The sequence below is a fragment of the Pezoporus wallicus genome, unplaced genomic scaffold, assembly GCF_028554395.1.
Source record: "Pezoporus wallicus isolate ANWC-B61680 ecotype Strahan unplaced genomic scaffold, APGP_CSIRO_Pwel_v1 contig_8542, whole genome shotgun sequence".
Taxonomy (NCBI): domain Eukaryota; kingdom Metazoa; phylum Chordata; class Aves; order Psittaciformes; family Psittacidae; genus Pezoporus; species Pezoporus wallicus.
Window position 1 is genome coordinate 1,470,584 of NW_026640148.1, and position 26,505 is coordinate 1,497,088.

The window sequence follows — 26,505 nt, forward strand, 5'->3', positions numbered from 1 at the left end:
AGTAGCAGAGAGCTGCAAAACCTGTCTGAGCAAGTCCTCCAGCAGCTCAGCACCACGGGGTGATGCCCAGGCTGGCGAGGTAAGGCTGCCTTCGAGATACCATCATTATTCTGCAGCCTGGGCACATCCGGAGAGGATGTTGCTACAGGCTGGTGTTCTGCTTCCAGCTTGTGGAATACAACTTCCATGTGTGTGCAGAGAAAACCTGGGTCTTTAAAGCTGTTCAGATACTTATATGTACACACAGAGCTTTGTAAGACACGTTAAAGAACTGTTAGGACCAACACTGAATCGAAGACTTTTAAGATGAGGAACTGTCCCTTAATTATTTTCTGGTGGGGTGGGATTTCCTTGTTCTGGAAATACTGAAATTCCACACATAGACCTCATAGCAGCCTTCCAGTATCTGAAAGGGGGCTATAGAGATGCTGGGGAGGGACTCTTCATTAGTGTCTGTAGTGACAGGACAAGGGGTAACGGGTTCAAACGTAAACAGGGGAAGTTTAGATTGGATATAAGGAGGAAGTTCTTTACTGTAAGGGTGGTGAGGCACTGGAATGGGTTGCCCAGGGAAATTGTGAATGCGCCATCCCTGGCAGTGTTCAAGGCCAGGCTGGACAGTGCCTCGGGTGACATGGTTTAGGGTGAGGTGTCCCTGCCCATGGCAGGGGGTTGGAACTGGATGATCTTAAGGTCCTTTCCAACCGTAACTATTCTGTGATTCTATGATCAGGCCACACATGAGTGGTCCTGAGTGGATCTGCTGACACTACCAAAGCACCATGCTATGTGATGCTGATCAAAGGCCCCAAGCACAAGCCTCTGAACCACGCAGTCCAACCCCGCTGACACCAGCATGCGTTTGCCCTATAATTGGGCAGGACACATGCAGGTCCAGCCCCACCAGCCCACCCACACAGGGGGACATGCCACTCACTCCATTTGCAGAGAGCTTTTCCATCTGTGCCACTGTACTCACTGCAGCGCTCCGACAGACAACCCGCTCCCCTTTCATGCGCTCCGTGGTGGCCGCTTCTCCAGAGCTGCCTATCATTTCCTTATCAAGCAGTAAGGACGTAGGATCACTCGAGACACAGCTCAGCCTTGCTGCGATTTCACTCTCTCAGCGGGTTGTAAATGCCCCTATAATGTTGGCTTTTTTAATCTCGTGTTATTATTACCCGCGGCTGCCATTCAGGCTGCAGAGAATAAAGCACTGAGGCTTTCAGGACCCGCACAATGGCTCTGTGCCTTTGCCAGCAGTTGGACAAACAATACCTCTGTGTTTCAGCTTTATTGGAAACCTTTCTGTTGTGGGAGCCTGCCTGCGTGTGTCCCTCCGCTCGGGCAGCACACAGGCACGAGCCTGTGGATTCAGCCGTCATCTCAGGAGCACGTGCCTCCGCCGCTGCCTACAGAACCAACACCAAAGCGGCAGGCAGCTGCCTGCGAGCCTATGGAGGGATGGAGATAGGGGCTGGGGGAGCCAGTGGGTCTTTCCTATAGATCAGCCAGGGAGTACAAAGCTTAACAGGGCCCCCCTGTGAATAATGACCTTCATTTCTGCATAAATCTATATGGAAGTCTGATGATCTATGACACAACTATGAAAACGTCAAAACTCCACTTCCCCAGATCACGTTCTTACATGAAATCCTGGCTTCTGCTTAAAAGAGCCCGAGATCCTCCTGTTTGCAAGGAAGGCTTCAGAAGTGGAACAGCCAAAAAAGCACAGCTCGGAATGCGGAGGGGATGGGAAGAACGCAGGGCTCTCCTCATCTGGGGAGGCTGACTGCTTTGGTTGGTTCATTACTGCAGGGGACACTGTGGATGTGCTAGCATTTGCAGGGCTGCAGATCCTCCCTCCCTCAGAGCACAAGCCATGCTGCACACCCTTCACTTATCCAAAACCCAAGAGACAAGTCCGAAACTCCCCCAGACCCAAGGCTGACTTGTCAAATGGTTCAGAAAGACACTGGGGTTATTCCATTTGCCTTCTGGTTTTAAGCAACGCAGTCACATTCTCCTACCCCTTCTGTCTAGGCAGGAGAGCGCTGGGCGAGTTTATTTATGCCTTCCCTTCTCTTTCTCTCCCTTTTAAATAAAAGCCCAGATTCTCGTGTACTTGTAAAACTTCAGGTACAACTCCACAAAACTAGGGCAGTAGAAAACATGCCAAACACTTCAAGGCTTGGCAACAGCGAGTGCCTGCCTGTCTCCGTGGCAGGAGGAATGTCTGTCTGTCTTCGCCAATGTTTCTGAGTAAGAAATGTCTCATCCGATAGCCTGTGTACGTCTGAAGCACAGATGCTGTCAGCTCGCCAGGAAGAGCCCTTGACATCTGGCTGAAAACCACAGCCCCATCTCCCCTGAACACCAGCAAAAGGCAGGGAAACCTGGCAGGTCTGGAAACCTGCGCATCAGGTGCTGCCTGCAGCAAGCATCCCAGTTAAAATGGAAGAGGCAGCGGTGCAATGAACACAGGAGCCTTGGGGTACCAAAGCACCCACTTCCCAGTTTCCCAGCTCTGTGTCCACAACTCTCTTTGTCCCATGCTTGGGAGCCAGAGATATTTTGAAGGGGAGGAAACTGAGGATTGCTATCTTAAACAGAACAAACACAAGGTGAGTGGTTTGAGCACACGGTGTGTTGTCAGTGAGGTGTTCTGTGCCTCATGCACCTGGAGAGACAAAGTGCATCCTGCTCCCAGCTCCAGCGTTCTGGTACTGGGGCTGGCAAGGGAAGATGAGCTGTGCTCACTGTGGACACAGTAACTGGATTGCAATGCTCTCTTCCCAGGAAGAGTAATGAAGTACCCAGAGAGCCGGCGGAGATGTCAGAGAAGCAGCTGCCTTTAGACCCTTTGCAGGCCAAAGGCAGATTAAGGATAACACAGCACCAGCATAACAGCATCTTATCAACCACTAAGAAGTGGGGGCTGAGTGGTGGTGGTGACACTGGTCCGCATCACAGCCCAAGTGTCCAAACAGCTCTAAAGCAAGGAGCTGCAGACAGCTGGGAGAGCCGATGTGAACACCTCCCATTCCAGCAGTGCTCGTCATCCACAACATTTCCGAGACATCCATTCACCCTCGACACTCCAAACCACAGAAGTAATATCAGCCCAGGTAGAGACGGGCAAATAAACACGAGTTAAATGACTGCTCAAGGTCGTCCAAGGACTACGAGAGGCACGCGCGTCTAGCGAGTAGATTACTCTTCCCTTTTGAAAGGCACACAGAGAGGGGATTGGAACTGCTTAGCCAGGTGTGGAGCCTGCTGTGAACAGCACAGCTTCACTGAGCAGCCGCTCTTCCCGCTGCCGTTCCACCAGCGCTAACATGTAAGAAAAGCAAACCTTTATAATAAAATCCATTCAAATAGATGCAAATAGGGATGGGGGGGGGGGGGGGGGGGGATTGCATCTGGGCTAAGTAACTGTAATCTACGCATCCTATTTGTTTGCTCGTTATTAAATTACCCACAAGCCATTGACGATTTGAGTCTCTCTCCGAGAGCCAGAGATTAACTCAGAATTGCTAAGCAGAAATGCTGCTCTCCAGCAAGATCAGCCTCACGATGAGCTGCGGACATTTGGGAACAAAGGTGAGCTTTCCTGCAAGAAATGAGAGGCACACAAAGATGGGAAAACACTGCTACGAGGGGAAGAGGATGCGCGAGGCAGGAATCTATGGGGAATGGTTTCACACACGCTGCACACAGTGGTTTCACATGGGCTGATCAATCCCACTCGTGTTCCTGGAGCACAGGAGCCACGCTTCGGTCCAAGCACTAATGCAAATGAGATGCTCAGTGAAAGCCAATGAAGCCAGGATGTAAATATTAATTTAAGAACCTCATTGACAAAGCCTCAGCTCCTCTATAAATAGCTGGTTTATCAGCAGGTGATGCTGAAGCAGCTATCCTGGCTCCTCTTCCCACCATCCCCTGTGCCATCTTGGTTTTATTGACCCCGGAGAAACAATGACTCTTCCCTGTACAAGGCTTGCTTCTCCACCACTACCTGCAGAGCAGCTCCAACCACTCGCCACTACAATACATATTTATCAAGGCCCTTACACAACAAGGATCCTGCGGCACTACGCACACAGTGGCTCACAGCTGCAATTAGAGGGTGAAAACAGTTTAGAGAAATAGAAAAATCATGCAGCCTTGCTTTTAAGCAGGAGGTGGCTGAGGAGCCGGTCACTCAGGAGCCATCAAGCATTTAGGGAATGACTGACACAAAGCCAGGCACTGTCTGTCTGCACTTCCACTGTGCACTTGGCAAACAGAGCATCTGAGATAGCAACACCTTTAGTAACTCTAGGCCACCAGAGAAGCGCTTTGCATCTCAAAAGAAGATGTCAAAATCCTGCTCTCTTCCCACAGTTCTATTTCATCTAGAGTTATTACTTTATAATACATAATAAATCTTACAATCCATTACCATCCCTTTGGGCTGCACAGGCAGGCATCCCTTCTTTCACACAGGCAACAAGACAGCTATTGAATAGCAACCCCACAGCAGAGCTTAGGGCCAGCACTCAAGAATATTCCATCCTGGTAAAACTGCCGCTTGGATCAGCCCAACGGGATCGCCCTGAAACCACAGGAATGATGTTTTGGGCTATTCACGTGGATTTGTATATGTTCTCCAGAAGTCTTTTAAAGCCTCAGTCTTCCTCCTGCTGCAAAGAACAGTGACAACATACTTGATGGGCTGGGGTTGTAAAGAGGCAGATTGATGCAGAGGAACAGAATGGACTTTGTTATCCCTTCCTCCCACTCGCTTCGAGTTTCTAAAGAAACCTTCTGAGCACAACAATTTACTACATTTCCCCAAGCCATATGATAAGCAGAAAGAAAAAATGAACACACAGACAATCAACACTTTTTTCCCCCTATAAAGTCTATTATATTCTTACAGCTTGGACAGTGCAGGCTCTAGAGCTTATCCTGAGAGGGAACCCGCTGTGCCGGGCATCATTGTGATGGTCTGTTGGTTTTAAGACCATTAAGAGATATGGAAAGGAAACTTCTGCAATAAAGTTCACTTATTGAACTCTCTTTTCTGAGTGGAAGTTCTTCTGGTTTCCACTATTTATGGAAATAAGATAGAGGAGCTTGACTTAGCAGAAGAGAAGCTTAAAATAAAGCCATGCTCAGAAACGCGGCGGAATTTAGCAAGAGAAGGGCTAAACATTGCCAAATTGATCATAAAGACAGAAATTAGTTGTTCTCATTAATCAACCCAAAAAAGCCTCACATAGCAATAGATTTGCAATCATCTTCACTGCATTATTTACTCTAATAAAATTGCCATAAATCTAATAGCAATAGTAAGTAGCACCAAGGATGAACTGAAGCATCTTACATCATTCAGTATACACAAGATGCTCCAACAGGGCATCAAAACAGCCTGCCCAGGAGAAACCCACACCACCGCTGCTTCCTTTGTTGTTGCTATAAAGCTACATATAAACCTGCAGTGCCAAGTGACCCACAAGTAGCTTGTTCTCTTCCCCAAACCTCTACATGTGCCATTTCCTGTAGCTCCTGCAAAGTGGCTGCTCCCTCTGTCCGCTGTCTCCTTTCCATATCAGCATATCCATTGCTCAGATCCTGGATTTTCGTTGTCATCTGTAGTCCTTACAAGGCAGGACCTGAAGAAAAGTTTAACTAAGTTTGGTTCCCTCTGCAGTCAATTTGGAGCCTCCAGAGCACTGCTGAAATCCAGTTTATCCACAGTAATTCCCTCTTCACACCTATTTAACGGCAGCCACTCACCGAGGACAGGCTGGCAGCCGTCTCTGCGCATTGGAGCCTCCACCACGCTGCCAGGAACTGTGCTGAGCCACGTCCACATCACACGTCAGTGGAGATGGACTGCACCCTTCAGCTCGGGGATGGAAAGATCAAGCTGGTAGATGGGTTCTCTTCCTTGCCAGGTGCACTGATTTTTGTCAACGGGGAAAGCCAATTAAAGTTGATAAAGACACATTCTCTGCTGGTTTTTCCTCACTGCCCACTGCTCAGTGCCAGTGTAATGGATAATGTTCTGCCTGTGGGTGTATTTTCTAAGATCTGTCAGTTCTGACAGCATTTTGGCACCTGGATAACTCAAGATCTATACCAAGAGTCCAGGAATGCACCATTTCTCAGTAGCTGATGGGTACATTTTTCAGCAGGGCTTCCCTAATTAAAGGGCTAGAAAGAGATGATCTCAGATTGATAGGTTTTGCAGTCAGATGTTTTACACTTGGTTTGATGAATTATAGATCACCTTCTGCAACTTTTGGAACACGTGAGGAGAGCATGCAAGAGAAAAAGAGAGCAGCACGTCCATAACATTACCACATAATTACTTGTTTCCGAATTCCACCTCTGTCCCTATGGCAAGACCATTAAAGGCATACTCCAGGAAAGCAATGCTCATTGAAAAGAAACATAAAAAACAATATCTAGCAATAAATAAGCCAATGCTATGAAGTGAGACACTGCTGCTCCGGAGGTACGCACACATGGCAGGATTTTGCCCCAAACTGGTTTGTGTTGAAGGGACCTTAAAGCTTCTCCAGCTCCAACCCCTGCCACAGGCAGGGACCCCTTCCACTAGAGCAGCTTGCTCCAAGCCCCTCTGTCCAGCCTGGCCTTGAACACTGCCAGGGATGGGGCAGCCACAGCTTCTCTGGGCACCCTGTGCCAGGACCTCAGCACCCTCATAGGGAAAAGCTTCTGCCTAAGAGCTCATCTCAGCCTCCCCTCTGTCACTCTACAGCCATTCCCCCTTGTCCTATCATTAGATGCAATGTAGCCTAAAAGCTATAGAGAAGAAAGTCCCAGAATAACCATCTGGAATGGGAAAAAAAAACATTTGTTGTTAATTTAAACCATGAAACCGAAGCAATACAATGCAGAGCAACCAGGACGTGAAAAGCATTTCCAGGCACTGAGAGGTTAAAACAATTATTTGAACAGCTGGGAGAATTAAAATGGTAAAATAATAGCTACCCTTCAAAATTGTACAGATGCAAAGAGCCTCTTCAATGAATAACTGATAAAGGGGAAAAAACATTGCAGAAGAGAAACCGTTTCACGCATGAAGGTCACACAAGTAACAGCTCCTCTCAAGAACCTGGGGTTTGAGTCTTGGCATTAGGTGAAGTGGAGGGGTTGACACAGCAGCCTTTTACTTACAGGGAGCCAGGGTCAAATCCTGAACGCTCCAAGTTCCACACGAAACCGACTTGAGGCATGTCCTTCCCACTGCTTTTTGTGGGCTGTTTCCCCACCACAGCACAAGCAAGGTCACACAGGATCAGGCTGGAATTGCTGGAGCTATCTGTCTGCTTTCCCAAGGAGTTCTCCCAGCACCGGCACAGCCTCTATGGCTGCAGGAGCTGGTGCAATTGAAGCAGCCAGTTCAGGTGATGCCATTGCCCTGTTATCCAGGGCTCCCCTAAGCACAACCCTGATCCGTGATCACAACCCTGCTCCATACATACAACCTTTGCTCCTTACACACAGCCCTGCTCCTTACAAACAGCCCTGCTCCATACATACAAACTTGCTCCTTACACACAACCCTGCTCCTTACACACAGCCCTGCTCCGTGCACACAGCCCTGCTCCGTACACACAACCCTGCCCCTTACACACAGCCCTGCTCCGTACACACAACCCTGCCCATTACACACAGCCCTGCTCCGTACACACAACCCTGCTCCTTACACACAGCCCTGCTCCGTGCACACAGCCCTGCTCCGTACACACAACCCTGCCCCTTACACACAGCCCTGCTCCTTACACACAACCCTGCCCCTTACACACAGCCCTGCTCCGTACACACAACCCTGCCCCTTACACACAGCCCTGCTCCGTGCACACAGCCCTGCTCCGTACACACAATCCTGATCCGTACACACAACCCTGCTCCTTACACACAGCCCTGCTCTGTAATCACAACCCTGCTCCTTACACACAGCCCTGCTCCATAATCACAACCCTGCTCCTTACACACAGCCCTGCTCCTTACACACAGCCCTGCTCCTTACACACAGCCCTGCTCCTTACACACAGCCCAGCTCCTTACACACAGCCCTGCTCCTTACACACAGCCCTGCTCCTTACACACAGCCCTGCTCCTTACACACAGCCCTGCTCCTTACACACAGCCCTGCTCCTTACACACAGCCCTGCTCCTTACACACAGCCCTTCTCGTTACACACCTCCCTGCTCCTTACACACAGCCCTGCTCCTTACACACACAGCTCCTTACACACAGCCCTGCTCCTTACACACAGCCCTGCTCCTTACACACAGCCCTGCTCCTTACACACAGCCCTGCTCCTTACACACAGCCCTGCTCCTTACACACAGCCCTGCTCCTTACACACAGCCCTGCTCCTTACACACAGCCCTGCTCTTTACACACAACCCTGCTCCTTACACACAGCCCTGCTCCATACACACAGCCCTGCTCCATACACACAGCCCTGCTCCATACACACAGCCCTGCTCCTTACACACAACCCTGCTCCTTACACACAGCCCTGCTCCGTACACACAGCCCTGCTCCTTACACACAACCCTGCTCCGTACACACAACCCTGCTCCGTACACACAACCCTGCTCCATACACACAGCCCTGCTCCTTACACACAGCCCTGCTCCTTACACACAGCCCTGCTCCATACACACAACCCTGCTCCTTACACACAACCCTGCTCCGTAATCACAACCCTGCTCCGTAATCACAACCCTGCTCCTTACACACAGCCCTGCTCCTTACACACAGCCCTGCTCCTTACACACAGCCCTGCTCCGTACACACAGCCCTGCTCCGTACACACAGCCCTGCTCCGTACACACAGCCCTGCTCCGTACACACAACCCTGCTCCGTACACACAACCCTGCTCCGTACACACAGCCCTGCTCCGTACACACAGCCCTGCTCCGTACACACAGCCCTGCTCCGTACACACAGCCCTGCTCCATACACACAACCCTGATCCATACACACAGCCCTGATCCGTACACACAACCCTGCTTCATACTCACAACCCTGCTCCATACACACAGCCCTGCTCCGTACACACAGCCCTGCTCCATACACACAGCCCTGATCCGTACACACAACCCTGATCCATACACACAACCCTGCTTCATACTCACAACCCTGCTCCATACACACAGCCCTGCTCCATACTCGCAGCTGTGATCCATACACACAGCCCTGCTCCGTACACACAGCCCTGATCCGTACACACAGCCCTGATCCGTACACACAGCCCTGATCTGTACACACAGCCCTGATCCGTACACAAAACCCTGCTTCATACTCACAACCCTGCTTCATACTCACAACCCTGCTCCATACACACAGCCCTGCTCCATACTCGCAGCTGTGATCCATACACACAGCCCTGCTCCATACTCACAGCCCTGCTCCATACTCACAGCTCTGATCCATACTCACAGCCCTGATCCATACTCACAGCCCTGATCCATACACACAACGCTGTTCAGGTAAGAATATGGTGCTCTGTAGTCTTCCATAACAAAATGAGTCTGTAATGAGCAGCTTGACTCCTTAGGAAAGGTCTAAGAGGAAGAATAAAGCCCATGAGGACTGCAATGTCTAAGCCACGGTGTACACAGTGCTGCTCATCAGGACAGGGTACATGGATGGACACATCCACGGGAGCCAAAGCTCCTGCAGAACCATCTTAAGGGCAAGGATGAGGTGAAAACACAGCCAAGTCAGGTCTATTTGGCACCTGGCTCCAGCTACCCTTGTAGGCAATGAATCCTCTCTCTCAGCTCGCTATTTTAAAGCAAGAAACCAAGAATCTTCACCAAGTAGAGAAGAAAATTGACAACTGAATGTGCAGCACTGCAGAGACAAAATCAGCTGCACGCTGCCAACTCATTTCTGTTCCTCACCCACTTCAAATGCACAACCTCTTCCACATAAACACTGAGCAAACTGTTAGAAGGACAGCGACTGAGCACACCTCATTGCAGTCCAAAACCATGGATGCTCTGGCAGAAAAAGGCAGAATGGGAACAGAAGGCCAACTCCATCCACCCCAGCAGTCAATTCTTCCATGGTTCACACATATCATTTCACCAGTCTCCAACTCAAAACTACTCCAACTACTCCTTTTTGCCTTGAAGTCAAAGGAAGAAGTCAGACAGCACAAACATGAGATCCTCCCACGAAAGGACTTTTTCCTCCAGCCAAAAGAATTTATCATTGCAGGATTATTAGAGCATTTCTGAAGAACTGAGATGTAGCCTCCTCAATCTGCCTGTTTCTTCTCTCTACAGAGTACAGCCTGCTTCAACCTATTCTGAACACAGTCATTGTGCTTCTCTGGTTGACAATTATAGAACCACTGATTGGTTTGGGTTGGAAGGGACCTTTAACCTCATCGAGTTCCAACCCCTGCCACGGGCAGGGACACCTTCCACTAGAGCAGCTTGCTCCAAGCCTTGTTCAACCTGGCCTTGAAAATCATCTGAGTCCTGATGCTGTAGGTATCTCCTCTGCTGGGTTTGGCTGCTCAATAGCCAGTGATGCTAAAAGAAAACACGAAGAGGATGAGCTTCCAGCCTCCCCCCCCTTCTTGCCCAGAACAGGTTGGACACCCCCAGCTACACAGCCCAAGTTTGACCACTTGAAGGATCAGAAACATCCAACATGTTGCAGAAGGGAATAGTTGTTACCCTGTGTCTACAGAACCAAAGCAGCCTGTGCCACAGAAAGTAACAGCGTAACAGAAGGTTTCCAACAGAGACCTTGACCTTCCCATGGTCTTGAACGACCCTGTGCCACATTTTTACCACTCAGGACCTGGTATTCCACCCAACTGAACACATTTTGTCTAAATCAGAACCATGAGGGCAGCTCCACTGCAATCTGCTCTCCTTCACTCCAGCTCCCAGTCTGCTGGCAGGAGCTACCAGACCAGTCAGCACCTGCCTCTTCGTTGTCCTTTAGGTGACTACATCACTGTGCTGCTGGAGCAGATGCCAGCAGCGAAAGCTGCACAGCAAAACGCTCCAGCTGGGTACACAACCCGCCTCAGCAGAGCTGCTGCCCACACTGGGAACCCTCAAACCCATCTCTGGTACCTTGTGGTGACACCGGTTGTGATGGGAACATGCATCTGGGATACTGCAGCTTGTCCCCTCGCCACAGCAGTGATGCTCAGCTATCAGTCTTTTACTTACTCATAGCAAACAGCATCCTGCAAGGCTGATGCATAGAGAGGCAATGTACTTTGGATCCTTCAGGGTGAAAACACCCTGCATGAATGTGACAGGGTGAGAGAGAAGCTGAAGCAGAAGAAGAAGGTGTGAGGCTTTACACAGCACCCACACCTTTCTACCCTCCTTCCACAGAGTCTCTGAATCCTTCCCATGTTTGCTGGAGTCAAATTCCCCTCTGCCAAGCAGCCTTCATGTTCGGTGAGGGTGCAGAGAGGGATGCAGAGGATTACTCTACATCTTCAGAACCCAAGGACTTCTCTTGCTCCTCTGATCAGCCGTGTCCAGATGCATGTTTAAAAATAAGACAGCCACTGAACTCTGCCTTGGCCCCTGAGGGAGCTGCAGCCTCTTCTTTCCAAACTGAGCTTTCCAAAGCCAGCTCAGTGCTGCGGGGAGCAGGCAGCCCCATGTCAGCTCCAATACAGAACTCAAAATGAAAGGAATGCAAAGGAAGAGGACAGAAAGGAGGAGAGGAGGGAGAGGATGCAGAGACACCGGCAGGGAGCAGGTGAGAAAATGAAGGCAGAGGGGAAGGGAAATGTCTGAGCCCAGACTCCAGGAATAGGTGAGTAAATAAAAATATAGGAGGAGAAGGAAGTAGCAAAACCAGTATGTGCCTAGCTTGCTAGTACACACTGTGAGAAAGACCTTATAGCTGGCCAGAACTGCTCACACTGCATGGTGGGAGTATATCACTCACTCACAGTGATAGCACTGAGCCTAAGCATAGTTTAGAACATACCTGAAAGACCCACAGCTTCAGTTTCAATCTCAGGCCATCACAGAACAACATTTAAGCTCACCTTCAGCTCAAACGTTCGCTATGTGCTGTCCTGACCTAATGGAGACCACCCCAGTGCCAGCACGGCATTTGGAACGAGATGGAATCCTGCACACCATGAAACAAAATAAACCCAACCAACATGATGGAGAAATCAGCTTGGCACTGCTATACCCAAAAGTGGGGATCCCTCAGTCTCCATGTTTCTAGATCTTGCTCAGTGGGATCCTAAGAAGATCCCAGACCGTGAACCTCAGAGAAAGAGCTCTGAAAACCTGAAGGTATCGTTGGTCTATTAAAGAGAGATAATCAGGTGCATGCCTGCAAGCTTGCAAGTAGAAACTGCCAAGGCAGAACTCGAGGGCAGGTTCTCACAGCTCCAGAACACGAAGCTCATCAAAAACTTCAGTGGCACTTGGGAAACCCATGCCAGGACCAAGAAACACCTCCAGCTGTTGATTCAGAGGCAATTACCAGGGAGAATACAAGCTCGCCTGAAGCAGGGCGCTGTGAGCTTACCATCCTGCTGTCAGAGTGGACCAGGTACCATGGTCAAGTACAGATCAAAACTGAGAAGCCAAGGAAAGCATCCACGGAGAGAGCAAAGCAAGAACAAAGATGGAGCAAGAGCCAAGGATCACAAGGAGGAGCAGGCAGGATCCCAGATGCATGGGTACAGCCTAGGGGCTTGTGGAGCAGTTCAGAGCCACTGAAGAAATTCCCTCACATCCCTGTCTGCTGGGTTCAGACATCAGTCAGATCCAAACCTGCCAGGGAGATTAACTGCAGACAGGTACAGATTAACACACAATCCCTTTCATCCCTACGACAGTGTATTAGACTGCTGCGCTTTGGAAGACTCTTCTCGAGGGAAGATGCCTACTTCAACCTTCAAGCACCACAACACTCCTCCCGCTTTATGTTGTCCCTTAAGAAAAGCTTTTCATAGCAGCAATGAAAGCTTTTTGCACTGAACAGCTGGAGCCAAAGTCAAAGCACAACCTGGCAGTTTTGTTGGCTGAACAGAGATGCCATTGAAGCCAAGTGTCACAGGCAAAGAGCCCATATTGACAAAGGTTTGAGACACTGGTTCAAGACACGAAGAATAAGAACTGCAGCTTGCAGGATTTACAGGCAGCACATTTTGAACCTTACCCTTCTCCTGCAGCTGGCATCCAGGGATTAGCTCCCTTACTTCTCCCCTTTAAATTACTTTTTCCATAACACCTATCAAAGCCACCATCTCCCCAGCAGGACTAGCAAGGACTTGCTGTCGGGTCTCCCCAGATGCTCAGTGAACTCTGTTCTCCATGCAGGAACTCTCAGATCCCACAGTTTAATGAAACAGGGATTTGGATCCAAGATTCAAGTTTCCATGAGCGGGATTTCTGTTGTTACGATAGATCTGGTTCCTGACACAGCCACTGTGAACTGTGTGACAGGATATATGAACCCTCTTCTCTGTACTCCTGCTGCATGATCTCACTCTTCAGTTCTTCACGCCCCCCTTTTCCCTACAGTAGTGCAACACTTCATTGATTCAACACAATCGACAAGAGAGCAAGGAGGCAGAGGCAGACTCTGGTATTGGAACAGCTGGTTTCCTTGATGGCATCATGTCCCAAAGAGAGCTATGGAATCATAAGAAAAGAGATTGCTTATTCTCAACAGCAAACAGCTCCGCACCGGAGAAGAAAGCACAACCCTGCTGACGGTGAGAGAAAGGCAGCAGTGGGGTTTGGAATCTATTTCCCACTCTTTGCTGGGTCATGCCTGAAGATTCTGTGGGAGAGGAGCAGAAGAAGCCACGCTCCAAAGCCTATCGCTGTGCTCACAGGGACTGTGAAAACTCCAGGAACACCAACCCCTGTGATACTGCCCAAAGCCCACGTGCAGAAACGCTGACACAGCAGCTCCTCAATGGCCACACTCCACAACTACTACACCCTGTGCCCGTTAAGCTGTGGAATAAGCTCATGCCAAGGGATGGGCCTAATGATGGATGGATAAGGATGACCAGCAGGGACTGAAAGAGATGGTCAAAAGTCACTGACCCTGAGAGCAAGCTCTGAACTTACGCTAGACATAATGACCACCGATGTCCCAGCCAACCACCACGCTGAGTACCCACCATGAGCTGACACATCTTAGGCTATTCCACTCACACACAGTCGACTCAGGAACACAACATGCCCCAGGTTTCCTCTTATCTCAGCTGTTGTCCTGCCTCAACATGCAGCAGCAAAACCATGGAACTGCGCAGCAGGAGGAGATGCTGAGGCCAGCAAGGATCAGCAGATCCTCTGGTCCACAGAGGAGCACTTGACTAACAACACAAAGAGTACGAAGCAAGAAGCTACCTTAAATCCACAAGCTCTTTTCCTTCTTCCAGGTTGCTCATGTGTGATATCCTATCTTTTATCTCATCCTAAAACAAGAGAACATGCATTAAAGGATCAGGCCATTGTCTTCTGAAGGCTGGACCCTTCTGCAGCCTTCTCTTGCCACAGGGGTTTGCTTCCATTTCTCAAATGCAAAGGCAGCAACTGATACTTGGATGGAGAAGGTGTATTCCAAAGGACAATCCTGACAAACAAGGCTGCTCTCTCTTCTCTTTGCTGCAATGCCGCCCTTGTTGAGTCCCTCCAGTGAAGCTGATTACAGTGGTAAGAACAAGTCAGCCCCTCAAACATTCAGGTAAGCCAGGCTTCAAGTGGAAATAGGGCATTTCAGAGCAGCGGAACTGAAGTCACCTGGATTTGTGTCTCAAAGTTAAGTTCCTCTGTGACCAAACTGATGTCTAATAAAGGGTGAGTCAATACCATCCCCATTGCACAAGCACCACTGGGTCCCTTCCCTCTACCTAATTGCCTGCTTTCACAAGATATACAGGAACTTATTACTTCAGAGCCTTTGTGCCTTCTGAGGAACATCACTGCAGCTCAGCAGCGGGTTCAGAGCAAGCAGTGAGCGGAGCAGAAACCAGGCTCACACACACACAACACGGGTACATGAGTCCCGTTGCCTTAATCAGGCCAAAGCCGCAGGCAGGGCTGGGGAGCCCCTCCAAACAGGGGAAGAGGTGGCACATGAGACCCGGAACAGGGTCACCTGCGACACCAGAGCAGGCTCTGTCCTGTTCTCCAGGGGCTGCTCTGTACATCACAAAGCTCCTGACCTTCCAGCATCTGTTCAGCTCCATACAAAAGCAAGCCAAGGCCCTGTAAGGCAGTGCAACATCTCAGTTGACATTTCGGTCCCCGAGAGAGCAGCTCGCCTTTGGCTTTGTGTCAGCCACCTTTGGCTGTGGCAGTAAACAGTGCAGAGCCTGTTCTCTCAAGCAAATCCATCTGCCTGCGCAAAGGTTCCCAGCGAACAGACAGGAGGTGGCAGCTGGAGAAAAGAGACCTGGGATCACTGCACACAATCTCACCTTTTGTTGTTTATCCACGTTTACTGCACACAGCCTGCCTCTAATCCATCAGTGCAAGAAACCTGCTCATACACCTACACAACTGCAGAGGCTTCCCTGCATTTTATGGGGCTCCGTTGCAGCAAATGTCAGGCTCAGCAAAACAAGAAGGCTTTAGGAACTGTCTCACACTGCCTGGGATCAATCCTGCTCATCCCCCAACCAGCACACACTGGATACTGCATTAAACAAGGAACCTGAGAGGCCTTGGGTGATATGGTTTAGTGTGAGGTGTCCCTGCCCATGACAGGGGGGTTGGAACTTGATAATCTTAAGGTCCTTTCCAACCGTAACTATTCTCTGATTCTATAATTCTATTCTGTTGCCTTGAGTTTGGATCATAGCTTTGCATGCACATACCCCCCCATAAGCACAAGCTAGAATGAAGCATGACTTTCACATTAAATAGCACCCCAAACCCTTGCTGTTCTTGAACAAAGTGTCACCCCATGTGCCTCAAGACATTTGCTAAAGGGTGGGAAGAAGGGAATTTATATTACCCCCTGTCTATCCTCAGCACCAAACCTGCTTCTGCTCCAGAGAGGTCAATCTGGAGTCTGTACAGATGCGTTAAGGTTGGCTTTTGCAGAACAAGAAGGGGGTCACTGGTGTAGCACAAGCTACACAACTATTTCTCCAGGGCACTACAGCCCTATCCCAGTGCCTTCATTATATCAGCTCAAGGTACACGAAGCTGGAAGAACCCCACCTGCATCACAGTATCCAATAGGTTTTTCCATGACTGTCTACTTCTGCAAGGCTTGGGAATATTCCCTGAGCATCAGGATGCTCCTGAACACACTTCAGCTTGGTACTAAGAGACAAAATGCAACTTTGATGTGCTGCAGGGAGTTAAACAGCCCCGCCAGCATCCTAGAGCCCAGGAATAGTGCAGAGCTTGTTAAGCAATGATAATCCTTGGTGGCCACCTTCAGCACTACTGAAGTCAGAAGCTTTCAACTGTTTCTGCTGATACGGCCTGAGGGAACCTCTTGTGTTCAAACTGAGCTATTGGTGTACACCTGAATCCATAAGAAGACAAAGCAGTTGTGTCAGAGAGCCTGGGGCGGGGGGGCATAAGAAGCACCCATATAATTCACTGACATACAGAGTTTAGCTGCAGCCAGTGCCGCAATAGCAGCATGTGTTTTCTCCCTTCTTTCACCCATGGAAAGGACTCAGCAGAATTGCTCAAACATGGAATTAATACAGCATTGAGATGAGACAAACAAACAGTAATTCAGGCTCCTTTCCAATCCCTTTGCAGGGATGAACAAGTCTCCGTATCATATCTATAACCAGAAACACTCCTGTTGTCAAAGAACTCCTTTCATAAAGTTATCGTGTCTGTAATTGAAGCAGGGTAGATTGCTTGCCCTGCCAGAAGGAAAAACCTCCCTTCTTCAATCTTTAGAAACATTCTGGGGCTTTTTAATCCTATGCCAATTCACTCCTCTAAATTACACAGTTCTTCCCGAAGTTTATACCACAAAGATGTGTTTATTTACACTTTCCTTCTGAAGCTCTCTCTGCTTCTGAAGCAGGCAGATAATCACTTTGCCAGCTAGAGTTTCAACCCTTGATCCAAGGGCTCACTCACAGTCCTATCAGCAAAGGCTCTTACAGAAGAGTGTGCTAGATGGGAACTTAATGGCTTAAGTAGCTGGGTTGGGGGATTGCACAGGACTAAGAGGAGAATTAACTCAGAACAAGTGCAAGTCCTTGTGAAAGGAACTTCAAACAAGCAGAAAGGAGGTGTAAAGATCCAGAAGCAAGTAACTGCAATGGGAAGGTGCCATCTCAGACCAAGCAGAAGGACCCTGCCCATGCCAAAGACTTGCATGACCTGGGCAGATGGGTGCTCCCTCCCTTCAGTTTTTAAAGCAGTGTCCATAGCACATAAATTGCAGGTAAATTCAAGTGTTTTCAGAACACTTGACATCACCCTCACCAGAAAACTCAAAGAGAGATCCAAGAAACAAGTGAATGAAGAAAAACGTTCTCCATCTCCCTAAGAAGCGCTTGGATCAGGTCAGAACTGAAGTACACGCTCTGCAGAGAGGAAACCAGAATGATCACTGTGCACACTTTAACCTGCTCAGGAGCAGAAAAGAGATAAATCAATCTCATGCTCTTCTTTCACTGACGTCAAATTCATTCTGAGAAGGGAAGCAGGTACCTGCAACGACACCAAATGCTGCAGATGTCGTGGTGCTTGTTCAGAGCTCCCACTAAAAGAACAGTGTGATAGCGTTTTCCCAACAGAGAGAATGAGTAACCCTTAGCCTTCCCATTACACAGCTCAGTGAAGTAACCCAACAGATGAGCTGCTCTGAAAAACCAAACCCAGCCCTTGTGGGCAGCAGATGTGGGCTGGTGGAGAGAATGCAGAGGCAGATGGGGAGAGGGGATGGGAAATGACAGAGATGAGCAGGAGCAGGGCAAGCAGAGAGCATGAAGGACAGGGGCAGGAAAGCTGTGATTTCACAGACGTTTGTGAAGTTAAATCAACAGCTTTCCAATGCCATTATTTTAATGATCATTCCCCTCCTAATACATGCAAGGAACCAGCTGTTTGCAAAATGACCTTTAAACCCTACCCACCGTACCTTATTAGACTAATTCAGAGCTGCAGGTTGGCTGGTCCCAAAACCCATTTACCCAGGACAAACAGGCATTCAGCAGGGACACAAGGTGAACACACTGTCACAACAATTCTGCCTGCATTTCTGGATGCACACAGCAGAGCAGCAGCTTCCCCACCTCAGACACTGCAGCACCAGATGAGCTCAAGTCTTCACTACCTCCTTCCTCACATGGCAAAGATAGCAAACGCTAACTAGAGCAAGTGCTGGCTTTCTGGATAGCTTCTGTGGGTGCAGAGGTGTGTCAGAGCCTTTCACCAGCTCTTAAAGGCCTCTAACCAAAGGAGATGTTATAACCAAATGCAAGCTTCTTGCCAGCAGATGAAAGCAGCAGAGCAGAGCTAACTCTGGCACTATACTCAGATCACTGTATCTTCAACACATCTCATTCCTATAGCTGAAGCACTGGTGCCCAGCAAGGCTCCTTCCACTGGCTTCAGAAGGTCTAGCCAGGACTGACAGCTTTAAATTGCTTTGGAAGCATCACAAGTGCACTAGGAAGTCTCTGCAGACAAGGCAGCCCATTGGGAAGACAGTGTCACAGAGGGGTGAAACCCATGAACAATTAACACAGGCACGATGCAGCCACCAACCTAACAAAGGTTGGATGTTGTAACAGATGAATGCTCCACAGTCTCGGACAGAGAGGCTCTGTCCAAGCAGGATCAGGGCAACTTCCGCCTTCTCCTCCAACATGCCATAGCCCTGATGGCTTCCTACTAATAGCAGAGCTCATCCATCATTCATTCATGTCCCAGGTTTGGCAGGGCAGAGAAGGATTAGTTAGAGCAGCCTTGCTTGCTTGGTAGTAACTCTTCCACCGGCTCAGGACCAATGCCACCAGAATAACCCCTGCACATGCTACACAGGCACATCGAGCTGATTGGTGAAGGCTTCAAATCCCATTAGTCTTCAAGGTATTCAGCCCCAGGACCTGCTAACAAATCCAGCTGATGGATGGTGCGTGGCAACTGCAAAGTGCATGCAGCGGGAGGCCATCCTGCTCAGAGCATGACCAGCGAGCAGCATCACAAATCTCTGGTTCCCCCAGTTTGTCACGAAGGCTTTGGCATCACTGATATAATTCCCCAAGTTATAGCCAAGTTGTCAGGGAATGGCTCTAACGTTAGCACGGAAGTTATGGAAGTCAGGGCTACTTTGGAACTTCTCAGGAGTCTGCAGGCATTTGACCATTGACCTTATGCTTCTAACCAGCAGTTGCTATCGACAGCAATTTCAGTGGATCTGGTTCAATCTAACTTCAGCAGCAAAACACATCGTTTAAAAATTGGAAATCAACTTCTTTCTGCCCAAGAGTGCTTGGTCATCAGTCTCTGGGAATTAATCCGAGTCCCAATTTCCACTCCCAACTTGCCAGCACAGTGCTACAAATCTTGTGTGAAGGAATCTGGCATGAAAGCAGCGTGATGTATCACAACACTCCCTCACCCCCAAGCAACTGTTTCCCATACTAGATAAGTCTGACTGAATTCAGGCTGCAGCTCCCAGGAAAATGCTGCTTAACACACAATACAGACAGCATGGAACTAGAGGAACCTGTTAGGTACAGTACATCTATGCAGGTCCTGTTCATTCAAGCCAACAGAGAAGTGATTTTTAAAAGAGAAAGAAAAACCCCACAAGGCAGCAGAGAAAAACATTCCTGAGAGTGCTCAGCCCTACTTTGCCTGAAGTTTTGATACTCGGCTTCAAACGAGCCTTTTCTGATTCACCCACTCAAAGACCACATCCCAGCATGGAGCCAGGCATGGCTCTTGCTCCTCCTTGAGCTGTGATTGTATTTGTGTTATAGAAAAATGAGTGGATTGATTTTAAACAGGTTCAGGCAAAGTAAGCTTTAAAACAAGCAGAACTGTAGCACAGTAGAAGTAACAAAACACCAAAGAGCTCAACTTCAGAAACTGTAATGGTATTCTGACTTCCTTCCCTCTTTACCTGTAGTATATCTGAGACCACAACAATCAAGCAAGAATTAGACCCAAAGGCAACTCTGCCTTACTCTAACAATGTCAAAAACGCAACCCAAAACCCCAGAAAACCAAAACTAAGAGCACATGGGCTGTGCATGGAACTGTTACAACCAGGTTGGTTGTGAGAAGAGAAGCAGTGTCAGAAGTTCTCCATCTTCCTTCCAGCCCAGGCAATGGATGTAAGAACTTCAGAGGAGAAGATGATGCAGGGCATGGACTAAAGAACTCTAGCTCTGGGCACAGCCAAGTAATCAAAGAAATTTAAAGCTTATTTATGCCTTTGTTCTCTTCTAAAATGATGAACTCCAGGAGGTGCCACATTTGGGCTTTGCGTGGACTGGGAACAGCACACAGAAGAACTGGTCGGCGTGGGTTATTGAGTGCTGATGAACCAACAGGCTGTGGGGGACATGAGGGCTTTGGGATGTGCTGAAACACACAGCAAATAGAGAACTCGGGCCTCCAGTTTCACAAGTAGCAGGGACAGGCAGCAGCATCACACTGTGGGACATGGCTCATTCATCCAGGTGGTGGTTTACACCCTTCCAGGCAGCTCCATGGTTTGAGTTACCCACTGATGAACTCCTGAGCGTACGCAGTGCTCTGGGTAGACCCCAAGCTCACCAGAAGCAAGAACTGCTGCCCTAGAAATCAACCTAACAACTGCTTCCATCCTGTATAATTAGAAGCGAAATAAGGACCCTCTGTCACCTTTGCAAGCAGCAGGTTGGGGTGTGCGTGGGTACAGCTCATCCACTGCTGCTCTCCTGCGTGTTTACAACTAAACAGCAGCTGCTTGCAGCTTGTGGCCTCTCCACCAACCAGCTCCCTTGTGGGGACATTTATTGAGTCATAAACTCCTCCAGCAGCGTTATCACCACAGCATTTGCACAAATAAAGGTTGGAAGAGAGAAAGATTAAATAAGAGAGAATTCACTTTAGAGAGAAGGCAGGGGAAATGCTTTACAGGCAGGTTTGCTACGAGGAAGGAGTGAGCGGAGGAAGGCAGGGCAGGAGTATACATGCATGAAGATGGCTGGCACATCATCCTCCAGACATGGAATACAGATTTCTCTGACATGACAAATCTGAGGTTCAGAAAGCTCAAACAACCCTAAAGCCTTCCCCGTTAGATATAGTGCATTTCAAGTAGCATAGCATGTGATGCATTTATATCTCCTCAATGAGACTTAACAACTAAGCTCTACCTCTGCAGAATCCCAGGGGAGGAGAAATCCTGGTGCTCCCCAAGCACAGACATGGACCTTGCTATACATGGCCAAAACTTTCTTTCCCCAGCCACACACATGAACTGCTCCTCTCTACCCCAATGAGCACACAAACAATCTATGAAGCATTTTGCAATCCATCAGAATGGAAGCAGCTCTTTAACAAGAGCCTAATGATGCAGAATGATGAGAGATACCTGCGGCGCAGCTCACGGCACCCAGAACCTCTTCTCTTAAGCAGAGAGAGAGATTCAGATAGAGGAAATGCCAGCTCCCACCAGGCCATGCTTCAGCAGGATCCACAATGCTTCAGCGAACCCGCTCCATCGGGATGGGACACTGCAGGACCTCCTCGGCATCTCCTCAGCAATCCGGGTCACCACTGCCCAGAGGTTAGAGAGGAACTTCCAGCAGAGCTGCAGTGCCCCGGGGTGGGTGCCAAACAGGAACGAGGCTTTCACAGGGATCACTTGGAAAAGGAAGTGCAGTAAATGGACCGCATTCTTTTTATTACAGCCAAGGGCAAAGGAGAATGCAGTTGAGTCAGGGTTATGTTAGAAGCCTACCTCTGCTGGAACCCAGTAAATGAAGGGTGTTAGGGTGTTTGCACAGAACAGTGACTCACAGAGTGACAGCCTTCCCTGCACTTCCATTACAAACCCAGACTGTTCATAGACAGGGTTGCTGTACCATAAACTCATTCACCAGTTTATTGCATTGTCATTTCCTTATGCAGACAAGCCCTAAAGCCGTGTCAGAAGCACCTTTGTTAGCAATACTCGTGAGCAGCCGGACACAGAAGAGAGGAGGAAGAGCACAGACTTATGAATGCTCCTAGCTCAATGTACTCAGCTCCTACCGACAAGGGAATACACGTGTCTGAGTGTGCAGCTCTTCATAGCTCGGTTTGGCCAGGAGCACAGACATTGCACCTTGGTCCTTCTGTGAGTGACAGGCACCCAGAGACAGCAAGAGAACACTGGGAAAGACAGGGATAACGCTCCTCACTAACACAGCTTCCTACACGCAGTTGCAAGAAGCAGGTTTGTCTGAACTCTCAAATCACATCAATACACAGTCACCAGGGGCTGCGTTTTCCCAGTGGCACCTGGTGGGAGATTCTCTGGTAGAACCACCAATTGTGGAACAAATTAACCTAGCAAAATTCCATGGAAATGCAGCTTTGCCAACTGGTGTGAACAGGGTGTAAGGGAAGCAGGATGGGCCACAGATACTCCGAGAAGCTTGGATGTGAGTGCAGATGTGCAGGGAGAGGGAAGCAATTCCCTAATAGGAGTCAGACTTGAAAACATCATCATATGTTCTTCCCTTGCATCTGGACTCCAAGACAGAAATGACAGAGATTCCCACTGCCCACTGTCCTTTCCCTCCCACACCCTCTCCTCATTGGGCCAACAGCAGCAGCGATGTCCAATTCTCATTATCTGTGGGCAGCAGTAGCTCTTGGTGAAACCTGAGGTCAAGAAACTACAGGCAATTCTAACAGACACAATGGGAGCTGCCCCTCCCACAGCTGCCCCATTATAGAATCATAGCATAGTTAGGGCTGGAAAGGACCTTAAGATCATCCAGTTCCAGCCCCAGTGCCATGGGCAGGGACACCTCACACTAAACCATGGCACCCAAGGCTCTGTCCAACCTGGCCTTGAACACCGCCAGGGATGGAGCATTCACAGCTTCCCTGGGCAACCCATTCCAGTGCCTCACCACCCTCACAGTAAAGAACTTCTTCCTTATATCCAATCTAAACTTCCCCTGTTTAAGTTTGAACCTGTTACCCCTTGTCCTATCACTACAGTCCTTAATGAAGAGTCCCTCCCCAGCATCCCTACAGCCCCCCTTCAGATACTGGAAGGCTGCTCTGAGGTCTCCATGCAGCCTTCTCTTCTCTATTATCACAGCTTTTATTACATTTAAAGCCAGCGGTTTTGATGCTGGAGCTGCAGTTGTGCAAAGCCATGAAAACAGACTACCAATACAGATAAAGCACTCCCAAATTAAACAGGAGACATCATGGTAATGTACTCTGAAGTCTGAAAGCTTCTCGACCAAAGCACAGGCCACGGCAAGGAACTCAGAGCCTGAGTGGACTGATGCTGCTGCTACCAGCCCACGGTGACACAACCACACCTTCCCACTGGGGATGGTATCAATGGCAAAGTCAGTGGGCAGGATTCAACAGGGCAAGTTGAAAGTGTTCTAGCTACAAAGGTGGACAATCAGAGCAGGATCCTGCTCCCATAATCCTTAAGAACATCCCACTACAGGGAGTGCTTGGAGAAACTGTGGCTGCCCCATCCCTGGCAGTGTTCAAGGCCAGGGTGGACACAGGAGCTTGGAGCAAGCTGCTCTAGTGGAAGGGGCCCCTGCCCATGGCAGGGGTTGGAGCTGGAGGAGCTTTGAGGTCCCTTCCAACATGAACCAATCCTGGATTTTAAGATTAACTTTGGAGTTCGTGGTCTGGATGTGCCTCCCAAGCAGCAAAGAGAAATACTCACATGTGGATGGCAATCGAGTGGACCTGTTTCAGGTGACTGTTTTATAACCAGATGCACCATGCTCCAACAGTGCCTATCTCTCTCCTTTGACTACAAAAGATGCCCTAAGGGCCAGCAGATATTCACAATAGGTAACATTAGCTATATCCCCATCATGCGCTACAGTAAAGTAACCTGTGCCACTGAGAGCCTGTGCAGGAAGTGAGGAGAAAATACATTTCAAACCACATTAAACGATGAGCTGATATATTTGTCCGTGGGGCAGAAGTAACTGAGGGAGCATCTCAGCTCCTGTCTCAGAGACGTGCACAGCAACAGGCAAAGGGAAACCAGTGCCCAAAGGAACGGTCTCAAACCAACACAGTCAGAAGGAAGATGGGAAGAATTGTACTCATCCAGTGTAAGCTGTAATTTTCAGTCTAGAAATCTAGAGCTTGCTTTCTCTCAGCCTAATGTATACCATGCCCTGGAGACGTTTTCACCAGCCATCAAAAGGAACTTGCAGAGAACCAGATGCTTCATTAAAGAATATTCACCAAGCCTTATGAAATCCTTAGTAAAAAGCAGCACAACAAATCACCAGTGTGCAAGGGAGCTGGAGTCACATATCCAGCTTTGATTGCAACCTCCTGCGCTGGGAAACACGGTCTGGTTAAGAAATAAAGGGGAAAAGTACCCAAGAAATAAGAGATTCTGGCCTCTCTTTCCAACATTCCTCCAACCTGCATTTCCTGAGCGAGGAACGCGCGAGACAAAGCCATTTGGCAGAAGATGCTAATTTAAACTTAAAGGAAAATAACAGCTTAAAAAGAGAAGGGAGGAGGGAGTTTTAATCCTTCTGAACAAACCCAACAGCTTGTGATCACTACACATATCTCAGGAGTCAGAGGAGGGAGGTGAATTGAGCTGTCCTGGGCCAAAGGGAATGACATGGATGTACTGCGCTACATGAGTTTTGTTGGAATGTGTTCTTGCAAAGCCTATATCTGGCTGCAAGGTTTAGTTACCCATTCCTTAATCTCTCTCAGGCCTTCGTGAAACACAGAAAAGGGATCTCCTGCCACACTGTCATCCTCCACAAGTTAACGGCCAGTGCATTGCCCCTTCCAGGAAGTTACTATAACAGTGGGGAATAAAATTCCAAAGTTCACTGAGCACTCTGGGAACCAAGACAAGCCCCAGGGTTTGATTTAGGAAGAAACCCTTCCGGAAACCCCACCACCCTCACATCCAACAACCATCCAAGTTAACAGCATCTTCCACTGCCCTCTGCTGTTACCAGTCATTCAGCTTCCAGTTCTCTCTCTCATAGCGTGAGGCTGGGCTCCGGGCTGGCAGCATCCCAGCCCCTTTCTCCGGCGGGTTGGAGCCGCAGCTTGCAAATATGCTGAAGTTTAATGCAATCTGTCTTCTTGGGTAATCACATTCCACCCGCACCGCATGCAATAAAGATGTATTGGTAAATGCATTTGCTAAAGATATACTCGAGTGGAAAGGCTACGAGCCTGATTTACAGGACGTAAGGAGGAAGCATCAGGTAACGGGGCCTGGCAGAGGATGCGCCAATGCTCTCTGTGCACAGCGACCGAGGACATGGATTGTGCAGCACAGGCACCACGTTAAAGCTGAGAAAGGAAAAGAAAGCACATGCTTGGGGAGCTGGGGACGCTAAAGATATGAGAGAAAAGCCCTTTCCCTGGCAGCTTTAACCTTGCTGATTTGCAGACATACAAAGACCTTCTTTGTAAACAGGAAGGAAAAAAATTCCACCAGGACTAGCAACAACATTTGGTCTAATATATCCTGACAATTTCCCCATCTCCTTCTGTCGGGCTGCTTCTGAGAGCTGGCTGGCAGCTTGTTTCATGTTATACTTAAATCAGGCATACAGCTTCCCTTCACAATGCTAATGCGACAGAGAAAGACTGCTGCTATGAAATCTCCACCTCTTCCCCATCTTTTCCATTAGCAATCCCAGGAGAGGAGTCTCAGTGTTCTATTCCCAGAAGGCTCCATCCCAAATCCACCTTAATACAGTCTCAGCACCTTTTCACTTCTCTGGGCAGCCTACCTTGAGATAGGCCCAACCCACTGAATTCTCACATGGGGAACTGCATCCTTCACACTGCAGATATCCCAAGCAGCAGCTTATGTCTAACCACTCGGTTTTCCCAAGACCATATCCCAGTTGCAAGGTCGAAACACTTCATTTTTACTTTATCCTCCACTTGTTTCAATAGCCAGAAATCCTTCCAAGGTACTGAGCAGCCGCTGTCCTACAGCATCCACAAGGGCTCTGCATCTCAGAAGGAAGAGCCATAAGGTTTGCTGCCCCCACGAGATGAACACTTCCCAGGAGTGTGCCATTCTCCTGACAGCAGCTTTGCCCAGTAAAGCAGCTTTCCTCATGCAGCACAAAAAGAAGCAAGATCTCCAACTGCAAAGTCCCATAATAGGAGAATGCTTAGAGCCTGTTTAAAATGCTGCCAACACCAGCAAAAGGGATCTGCCTACTGCTTGCAGCGCACAGTGTTCACAAAGGCAAAACTTGGGAAAATCACTGTGACTCACTTTGAAACCCTAGAGC

General features: G+C 48.9%; 1 protein-coding gene across 3 annotated transcripts in view; it reads right to left on the reverse strand.

Annotated features, from left to right (window-relative positions):
• CHCHD6 (coiled-coil-helix-coiled-coil-helix domain containing 6) overlaps window positions 1-26,505 on the reverse strand; it is a 107,372-nt gene that overhangs the window by 11,174 nt on the left and 69,693 nt on the right. The window lies entirely within an intron of this gene.